This window comes from Thermobia domestica, chromosome 18, assembly GCF_964235325.1.
Source record: "Thermobia domestica chromosome 18, izTheDome1.hap1.1, whole genome shotgun sequence".
NCBI classification, from domain to species: Eukaryota; Metazoa; Arthropoda; class Insecta; order Zygentoma; family Lepismatidae; genus Thermobia; species Thermobia domestica.
In genome coordinates this window covers 17,958,517-17,969,414 of record NC_137471.1, presented here as the reverse complement: position 1 = coordinate 17,969,414, position 10,898 = coordinate 17,958,517, and the positions used below count along the sequence as shown (strand labels likewise).

The 10,898-nt window shown below is 37.1% G+C and overlaps 1 protein-coding gene across 3 annotated transcripts in view; it reads left to right on the top strand.

The window, feature by feature from the left end:
- Nucleotides 1–410: 410 nt before the first annotated feature.
- LOC145675522 (YTH domain-containing protein 1-like) overlaps nt 411–10,898 on the top strand; it is a 35,356-nt gene continuing 24,868 nt past the window's right edge. For 2 of the 3 annotated variants that reach the window (XM_081746001.1, XM_081746003.1), the window contains exon 1: nt 457–1,350. The gene's annotated coding sequence lies outside the window, so the exon portion shown is untranslated. Of the gene's footprint in view, nt 1,351–10,898 lie in introns of all 3 variants that reach the window. The other variant, XM_081746002.1, reaches the window with a different exon arrangement.

The window sequence follows — 10,898 nt, the reverse complement described above, 5'->3', positions numbered from 1 at the left end:
CCGCAGAAAATATAGTGAAAAATTTGTCCGAAACGGAAAATTTTGCACCTCCTTCGGCTTCTTGGTTTTGCGAAGGTTAGTACGGAATGGGGCCCAAGACTTTTTTTCGGCTGATTTTTTTTTCAAAAAACGATTTTTCATTAAACCCGTCCAAAATGACAGAAGTAATTATTTATGAAAAGAGAGCGAAATAGTTTAGTAATGCATTCCTTCATAATGTAATATTTATTTCTGTTGCTTGCAGGAATCTGTTTCTTAAAAGTATTCCTTTTGATGTACTTTCCAAATTTTGATTGTAGTTAACATGAGTCGTTTTATCATTGAATTCATTAGTTTCCTCGTTTTGAAGAAAACAGAAATATTTATATATAAATATTTGAGAATGAGGGATTTTTCACGAAATTATTTAGGGTTTTGCTAGTAACTCGTTTGCTTATAGTAGTACACATCTGGCAACATCGAAAATAACATGAACAGCAAATCCTATTGACGTAGTCGGCGTTGGTGTTTGTGATAATTAATTTCATTTCATGAAATATATGTTTTAACCAGTTTATGGAGGTGAGCAAGTTCATGCAGCCGACGAATTGGATATTTGGTGTCGAGTGTAGTTACGTGCACATCGCAGTGTTAAACAAATTGCTAAATGGGTAACATTGCTTACACAATACACACGAAAGAACTTAGCGATGTAAACAATAATTTGTTAAGTACGGTTACTGAACATTATACATGTATATATTTGAACTAATATGTCTTATACAATATAGTGCAACTATTTTATATATTTAAGTAAAAAACAGAAGTCATAAACTTTATTTTTGTATGAATTACATGTTTTTCTGTGGCTATAAAATCATACGGGGGACTTTATGGGATGGGTAAGAATTTTAATACATACGGGGCAAGTATAGTTTACCAGTGGTGCATTCAATGTAGAATCGAAGTGTTTTAATGAGTTATTAGAGCGGACTGTAAGGACGTTTTAATAGTTGTAGCTTTCTCTTTTATCTACAAGGTGTGAAAAATTTAGCTGCCAAATGGCAATAAGCTTAATTGTGTATTGAACTTGTTTGGAATGTGTGTGCTTTCTTATTTTCCTGTGGGTTAACTCCTTTCATAGTGTTTCGATCAACGTGCACAATATTTGTAGTAATGGATGTAAATGTATGGAATAGGCGTATGTTTATTACTATTGATAAAAAGAGACTATTATTTGATGTGTGAGACGTGAAGTTCGTGTCTTTGAGGACATTGGAATCCTATTGTTATACTCATTATTTCATAATAGTAACTTCATTTTGTATCAAGTTTGGTGGATTTTGTTCTTTCGTAAAATGGAATTCAGAGGTGAGTGAATTTACATCGGCGAACAATTTTAGACTAACGTATTCATGGTTTTAATTTTCTTGATCAAGGTTTCACACTTTTCTTTGCTTTTTCATTTAAGATTCTTTGTGCTACATCTAGTTGTGCAGGAGCACAATCATACGATATAATTTTATTTTGCCAATTAATATTCACATTTGAATCTTTTTTCTTGTTAGCATTGTCTTAAGATAACGAATTGTCATCTTTATATATATTCTGTAATCTACAAAGATTGTGCTATAGCACCTTTATCGTTAAAGACAAGCCTTATCAATTATCGAAACGTAGATGCTTATGCATTTCTTGTGCTTTTAAATACAACTCTATGAGCTAAGTGTTGAAGTGTTATAACGCCAGGGGTTTGATATATAAGAAACTTAAAGGGTAGTTATCATGTCCTTTAAAAAAAAAAATAATAATAATGGGTCAACTTGACAATGCCTACTACTGCTGGTATCCTTACATAGACACGAAAATTACACTGGGTTAATTTTAAGAAAATGAGGCCAAACTTTCGTAACCTTGCTGTACTTTACTCGTCAAGTCTTTAATTTGGCCATTTCATTCAATTGATTCGTTCAATGAACCGATTCATAAAGAACGTTCCTCCGAACATTTCGTTAAATATCACCAGGAACCAGTTCCTTAGGAACCGAATCGATGGTGGTTCCGACTGTAATAATTCTGCTATTATTTACATTTCATATTTCAAGTATTAATACACATAGAACTAAGCAAATTTCGTATCGTATCAGTTCAAAATGTAACAAAACTTGAAATACATTACGTATTGAAGTAGATAAAACTACAGTAAGAATCACCACACTTTCATAATGAAAAAAAAAAAAAAAGCACAGGGGGGAAAGCCTCACAACCAGGGTTTGAAAAAACCCGGGCTTTTTTGAAAAAGCCCAACCCACCTGGGCCCATATGGGTTTTTTCGGGTATTTTCGGGTTTAATCGGGTTTTTTCGAAATATTTCAATCTCTCTGGGGTAAAAGTGTTAAAATGTGACTTATATTTCAAGCTTGTCATTGTCACAACTTGCAACAATTTTCTACTCACTGCCGTTTTGAAAAAAGGGCCGCCATTTTGAAATTTTACATTCGATCACCGAGAAAATCTATACAGCAAATTTAGCATATCTTGTGCTTCCACCGTCAAAATTTTAACTTTAAAGACTGAAATTTGCGCTTCGTAGCGTAGATACTCGCTGTTTTGAAAAAATGGCCGCCATTTTGACATTTTACGTTGGTATATCGCCAAAATCTGTACAGGAAATTTAGTGTGTCTCGTGCGTGTACTCTGAAAATTTTAACTTAAAAGGCCGAAAGTTGTACTCTGTAGTGTGTGTGGTAGAGGCAGACAAACCAATTGAGTTGATTTTGAGTTTAACGTCCCTTTCAGCAGTGAGGCTATATGAGACGGGACCTACTGATTAAAGTGGAATCCGAACCACACGAGCTCCCTCCGGAAAGCAAACCCAGGTCACTCACGCCGAAGACGCACACACTAACCGCTTAGCCATGAAGGACCTCGGCAGACAAATGAACAAATGTAGACCAAGTCATCTAGAAGCCTGACTGACGTTCGCCAAATATGAATACCAAAAGGGGTCTATTGATTTAAAACAAAGATAGAATTCATGTTGTATGAAATAGTAAATGTTTCAAAATGTCTTACATGAAATTAACATCTTCCAGCGTAAATAAACCTGCCACATTTTCTCCATGAGAATACGGGACACCTCAGACCCCCCCCTCAGCTTTCCAACACAATGAATTGAACTATAGTCTGGTTATGAACAAAAGTGTAATACGCCGCGGTGGCTCAGTGATAGAGCGTTCACCTCTGGTGCATGGGGTCCCTAGTTCGATCCCAGCTCACGCCAAGTGAGCTTTGTGGTGGACAAACACCTTGTGCGTGGATTTTCTCGGGATTCTCACATTTCCTCCTACTTTCTTCATTCCGTCATTTCATTCATTTCTCATCATCATCGTCACCTTGAGCATAGCAGGCATAACCGTGACACTAAAAGTAAAAGATTTAATTTTATTTAATTTTAATTTTTTTTTTCCAAGAATATAATTGGCGAAAGTTCGCTAAGCAGCAGCTGCTTTTCTCTCTTCGTACACTGCAATTAATTGTATAGACTAAAGATGCCTAAAAACTTAAGATGTGCTATAAAAATGCTTTACAGGAAAACAATATGCAAATTATTTAAATCAGTGGTACAATCTACCTTCAATATTCTTCGCGCGTTTAGCAATATTTATTTACATGGCTGTATTTGCCAAAATTACATTCGTCAGTTTAATCTGATGAAAAGCTGATTTTTCTCCCTGTGTCGTGTGTAATTGTCAGGACCAGATTTTTCTAAGACCTGGACCAAAGCACACTTCTGTGCCCCTAGCCTCTGAAAAAGATTATAATCCTTGTTAACTTATCTAATGTATTGCTGGAGAATAGGTCAGCCATCTTCCCTGTGTTTGTACATGTAGGAACACTCAAAGCTTTTATATATATATATGTTCCGGAGAGTATCCGAGTTTCCATCAAGTTCAATGGAAAAAAGTAGCATTGCAAATTTCACTCGCTATCAAGTCGAACAGGGTGGTGTAATAACTTCCTCGAAACTGTTACATGCAACAGCGTACTGTTCATTCACTAATTACAGGATTCCCAGCCAATGTCAGAATTTTTTGTTTTTCACTTTTCGAATAAGCTGATATTGATAGCAGAAATGGAACGGAGTTTAAATACGGACATTTCCCTGTCCCGACTAAATTTACGGGGACACGGGACACTCGGGGCCCAAAAACGGGACTGTTCCGTTTTTTACGGGACGTATGGCACGCTTAAGCGTAAAATAAAAATTTTTATTGTTGAAGTATTCATTTCCGATCCTTCTGCGTTGAATTCGGGAATTTCCCGAGTTCTTCTTCCACGGCGTGTACATCAAAACTTCCCACTAGTATGGAAATTTGAACTCAGCACTTGAAATAGTAAGCGTTACATAGTCTTCGGAACCCCGAGCATTAAGCTTCTTAAATTTGACAAGAATTTTTATGCTATTGCTGGTGCTGATTCTACAGAATGCTTATTTGAAGAGTAGCAACGAATGATTGAACTAAACTGTTATTGTTCAACCAGATTTTAGTTGAAAAAACGTGTTTTACAGCAAAGGTAAGAAATAATACTAATAGTTTTACTAATGTATTTACATATGTACTATTAGTACCGGCACCTATGACCTTAAACCCGTCAAACGTATGAGTGATAACGTCCCTTGGTGTCGCCGAGTCGATGAGCACACTATTCACGGAAAATATTTTCTAAAGTACAAAATTGCTTATTTTACTTCAAAAGGCTATAAGCATAATCCAAACATTAAATTGTTCTATAACTATCTCAAGCTAAGGTTTTTTTTTTTTTTTTTTAATTCATTTAGTGCATTCAGAGCTTTATAAAGGTCTTATGTTGAATGTTGTTGTATACCTTAACTTGAAAGCCTCTAATTCGCCCAAGGAAAGTCTAAAACCTGATAAAAATCACTTACAATGTGATCATCTTAGTTGTACCAATAATATACTAACAAATAGGTCAAAAACCCAGGTGGGTTTTAAAGTGGGTTTATTCAGGTGGGTCCAACCCGAAAAAACCCACCGGGTTTTTTCGGGCTGGGCCCACTTCGGCAAACCCTGCTCACAACCCCCTCTCTTAGAAAGGGAAAATAAATTATACACATGAGGGAAGCATGCCCTCGTAACTCCATTACAGTTTAAAAAAACGACAATTAACGTACAGTGGAAATTTCACAGAACTATATACTTGAAATGAAAAACAACTGGGGACCGCGGTGGCTCACTGGTAGAGCGTTCACTTCTGGTGTTTGAGGTCCCGGGTTCGATCCCAGCCCCCGGCAAGTGAACTTTGTGGTGGACAAACACCGTGTGCGTGAGTTTTTCGGAGTTCTCCCGTTTCCTCCCACTTTCTTCATTACGCCATTTCATTCATTACTTATCATCACCGTCTCCTTTAGCCTAACCAGCATAACCGTGGGACGCAAAACTCAAATATTTCATTTGGAATAATGAAACAGCAAACGAAACCAAGGGAAAAAATAATCAAAAGTAAATATCTGATATTTTAATGCTGTGTGTACAATTCCACAGCATGCCTCATAAATCATACTTTTGTCCAATGCTGTATCCGGAACAAAATTTCCTGTTCCATAAATAATATCCAAACTGCAACATCATCCCTTCTGACCTACGGGTGCAGCTCAAATTCCTCTTCAAATTACGCCAAAAATTCTCAATATTTTACGTATGTGCCCCCACTTACAACGTCCACAAAGTTATAAGAATGGTTCACAGTCAAATGCTTCCACTGACCACGAATGGCAAATAACCTTTCCAGCAATTCGTGCTTAATACAGGATCAAATGAACATTCATTAATAATATTTTCATACCTCGTAACTCCGGACATAAACATGAGACAAAGTAAAAGAATCTCACGTACTTCATACCTAGATCCACTAATAAAACTACCATTACATTGTTTCTGCTCTTTTTAACAAACACTGCAACTCCTCTTAAGGTTCAATAGTTTCACAGTGCAACAAAATCTATAAGTATCAATATCAGTTTCATACACTAATTTCGACAGCCTATAAAAATTTAATTATAATATCAATCCTTTATCGAAAAAAGAAAAAAAAAATCCATCGCATTCGACACTGACACCACGATCGTACTAACAACTTAGAAACGAACCACGTGAAACATTGGAGACGGTAACACAAGATGACGTCACACCATATCCATAATTCCCCGTTCAAACAACAAACAAATATATATCAACTGCCCATCACGTACCACATGATTTGATACCAGCAACCAAGTTAGCGGAGCAGGTAAGCTTTCAAAACCAGAACCAAAAGATCAAATCACTGAATCGGAAAAATGAATGAAATGGCCAAAGTAAGTACTTGCCGTCTCTGCTCTACTATACGGTGTTCTTTAAAGCGATCCAAAATTATGTCGTGGGAAAAGAAGAGGCTAGGCTCTTTACTTTGGGCAGGGCAGTGATATCCTGTCAGTACATAGTATTGCCGAGCGAGCGTCAGCGAGTGAAGGTTAGAGCCCCACAGGACACGTTGTTTTCTGTCTCTCGTTCTTGGGAACCGTAACTGTAACTGAGGGAACTGGTTCAAATGAATTGGTTATTGTCACTGCCTTGCCTACAGTAAAGACTTACCAACAAGAGTTCGGTGAGTTCTATCCGAAGACTTCACTTTTTGAGCTCCAAGCGACCGTTTCAAGGTCAAAGTAAGAATCAAAATTAATAGATTCACCTGCGTTGAGTTCAAAACCCTAGAGCAGTGCTCAAGTACGAAAACAGGCAGACAATGAGCAGTCCACATGAGGTGGACTTCCAAGTAGAGCCATGTGATATCAACGCAATTGTGAAACAAATTCTACCTTACCTTTCCAGATTTTGATGAAATTTTGTACAGTTCTTGGTACTATTGGAAAGTGACAAACCCTGATATTTCAGGTTGATATGAGAATTTGTTTCAAAATTAGAGACCCCTAAAATTCTCAAAACTTACTAGCGATTGGACAGGGTTCTAGAACACTGACCCGTATCGCTATTGAGTCGTAGTAAACAAAGTAATCAACCTGGCTTTTAACCCGCCTTCACTCTCTATCTCTTGTTCGGCTTTACCATGTGAATTGAGCACGAAGCTTCGAGAAAAAAGAAAAACGAACCAACCTGGCTGCTAACTCACCTTCACTTATATGTGCAGGCCAGCATTCTAGAATCTTCTTCAAAATTTGCGTGACATTTGTTCGATTGGCACCTGTAACTGAAGGAAAGGACCTAGGACATTAGTTGAGATGTCATTTTAAAACTTATAAAAAGAGCTTTCAGATGGTATACAACACTGGATTATTATTATTATTATTATTATTATTATTATTATTATTTTTTTTAAGTTAGCGTATATTTGGTTTCCTCAAAAAACTATATTTTGAAATTTTTCAAGAATTGTATAAAAAAAATATTCGGACAGTTATGAATGTATATCTGCGAAGTTTTATTTTGAGATCATTTCTTGCAGGGATTTTTATGTCTAACATGGAATCGGAAATTGCTTAATTTTATGGCACAGGATGAGGCGCAGAGTTATCATTCGACTGGTGAGTAAGCCACTGGTCATCCATTTATTGTGATGTCGCCAGAGGGGAGCGCAGACGGTGATGACTGTCTGCTCCCCCCCCCCCTATACATTTGTTATTGCAATGTAGGTCAAATAACATAAAACTGTCCTTTTGGGTGTACAAAAGAATAGCTACCCCTCCATTGCCTCCCCCTTCCCAGGAAATTATAGCTGGCTTCGTCACTGTAGTGTGCTATAGAGGGGTAACAAAAACAGAGCATATCCAGTTATGTTTTAATTTTGGAATGTCTCGAAATGCACAACACTGCGGCTGTGTGCTGCTTCCAGCAGAAACTTATTGTGTTCTTGAGATACTAAAATATAATAATACTATTTTGATGGGTATAGTGCTCAGTAGAACAAGAATAACTTTTTTTAAACTTAACATTTACGTAAAGCTGATTTTGGCATTTGAAGCTGAATGGCATTTTGCTACAAGTCTGCAACAGCTTATGAAAAGGAGTCTTTTAATGTGGTTGTGGCCAAGTCTGTAGTATCGGTATGCGACAAACTTTACGGGAGTGCAGCCATTTGTCAGTCAGTTCACCGAATAAGCAATTCCTGGGACACAGAATGTGCACACGTTCATTTCTACAGCTTCAGATACTTCCAAACTGCCAGAATTCGTTGAAACAAACACTCGCCAAATTCGGCAGTGGGAGAATTAGTGGGTACATAACTGCAGTCTATAACAACAGGCGCTGGCTGGCCCACTCTACCTTTTGCATACCTTATGGAGCTGTGCTTTCTGGATTCGTGCAGTGGATGTACTGCGTAAGGTGAACCTAGTGACCTCATTTTGCCGACTATATACTTTGCCTCACAAAGATGTAGTGACAATCAAAAAAGCCTTTCAATTTTACTTGGTTGCAAGCAGTATCCAGAGAAAATGTGGACTTCTAAATATGGACAGAAATCTAGTCAATTTTTTGACACTTTAATTGGACTATGATACTTGGATTGGAATGTAATGCATCCTTATTCCTTTAACATGATATATATATATATATATATAGAGAGAGAGAGAGGGAGTGAGCGGGAATTAACTCAATAGGGAATTTGTTTATAACCTTTTTAATACTTAACCAGTTTTTATGAAATAAAAGAAGTTTGTTACTTACAATGATAGAATTGTTATGCATTGCAAAAATTTCACACAAGCAGAACCAGTTTTTGTATATGGTTGGGGATGATTGCGACAGACTTCTGCAGATACTCCAGCGGTACGTTTGCAAGAACTTGGTAGTAGTTTCCATGAACAAAAACTCAACTCTTCCTTCAGCATATTTCGGAATGTGTCAGGTTAAACTACTTTCGTGAGATGCCTGCTTTTGTCATTTCTGAGAACTTTGAATATTTCTTAAACCACTTGCACATTTTCCTCCGTCCTGGATGTTCAGAGATGCCCGCGTCTTCTAATATTTGCTACAGAACTTGCATCAGTTAGCTTCGAACAGTAATTTCTTATGGTTTTTGCATCTACCGAGGCACTCAGGTCTTTTCACACTTCGGTACTATCTCTTTACTTGTGTCGTGGACTGCCAAGCCCGCTCATGCAAGGTTAGACGTTGCACCATGGTACGCCACTGATAGGCCTATATGCAATGACATAAATGAGATGTCATGTAATAAATTCTGCGAATATAAAGAACAAATTACTTTTTGTTTCATGAAAATTGATTAGGTATTTAAAAAGTTACAAAGAAGTTTTAATATGAAGTTAATTCTTGTCCATCCTGCATATATGAAGAACCGAAATTAATACGATTTTCAGTTCGACATTTGGTAGTGAAAACTATAGCAAATGATCCCTTGTTGATTTCAAAACAAAATGTTTAGGGATATATTCATAGCGGTCCGAATATTGTTTTATATTTTTTCAGATTTTTCAAAATATGTTTCTTTGAGAAAATCAAACTTTAAATTCTCATGTTTTCGAAAAAATAGAAAATCCTAGTGTCATATACCATATGAAAGCTCTTGTGGTAAGCTTTAAAATAACGCCTGAATTAAGGTTCTAGGTCCTTTAAGTCAGGCGCAAATACTTACCGATCAAGTTGAGTGTAAGTTTAACGTCCCGTTCAGCAGCGAGGCTATGTGAGACGTGGACCTACTGATTAACGTGGAATCCAAACCACATGAGCTCCCGCCGGGAATCGAACCGGGATCTTCCACGCTAAAGGCGCGTACGCTAACCGCTTAGCCACGGAGGAGCTCTCTTATCGATCAAGTATCACTCGTGCTTTTCGGTTAATTGTGAGAAGACGAGGAGTCTGTAATTTGGAAACTGCTCTACTCTGATAAAAGCGGTCAGAATACAAATTATCCTACAATCTGTAAGGGTCGATTCGAAACCATGTATTGATTTGATATGGAATGGCTCAGTAACGAGTGAGTATATATAGAGAGAGAAAAAAATTATCTTGCTGTTACAGGAAGGAGATGTCCGAGTTGCTTTAGCATCATGGACAGCTTATCTTTTATCCTCTGCTAAAAAGGACTGAGGTTATGATTTCTTGAAGATATTGAGAGGTGTAATCATATATAATCTCGAGGCAAAGATTTCTAATGGAGATTCTACTTTTAAGTTGAGGGGGAATAATCTTTCAAGCCACATTGTTCCTTCTGTAAGACCAAGATGATACTCTTTTTATTATTTCCACTTATTCGTTACTTCGAACTTACTAGAACATGTAGATTGCTCATTGTGCTTGAGCGTTGCTCTACCCTTTTGCATTTTTGATCTCTAAAGTTTACCTTTTTAAAGGGATCATTGGGATAGAACTCGTAGAGTTCTATCTATTCCTTCGAAATAGTAAGAAAAATGGGTCTAAGTTAATTTTGTTTTAACCGAAAATTAAATGCATGTAAAGAATTACAATTAAAATTACAGTAGTTTTGTCCTAATTTGTCTGGGTGTTTTCTCTTAAAACTGGTTCTAGCCTAATTGTGCACTTAACCGTACTTGAACGTAGCCGCTTAGCCAGTAGAGCAAGGGTAGTTTCACCAGTTCTTTTCCCTGTGATTCAGTAAGATGTATGATGTCATGATTAGACAATATTTGTTAACCTCGTATTCGTACTTCTAATTTTCAAACTATGAGATGTATACTACGTTCGCTTTCCTGATATACAGTTTCAGAATCTCAAAGGCTCGGTCCCTTCCCCCCCCTCCCCCCCAAAAAAAAAACACAAACAAACTGCGCCCAAATAACGACAACGAAAAACCCTCCCGCTGGCAAAACCCATTTTTTCCAATTCTTTTTAAAATTCTTTCCAGAACACACACTTCTTTTT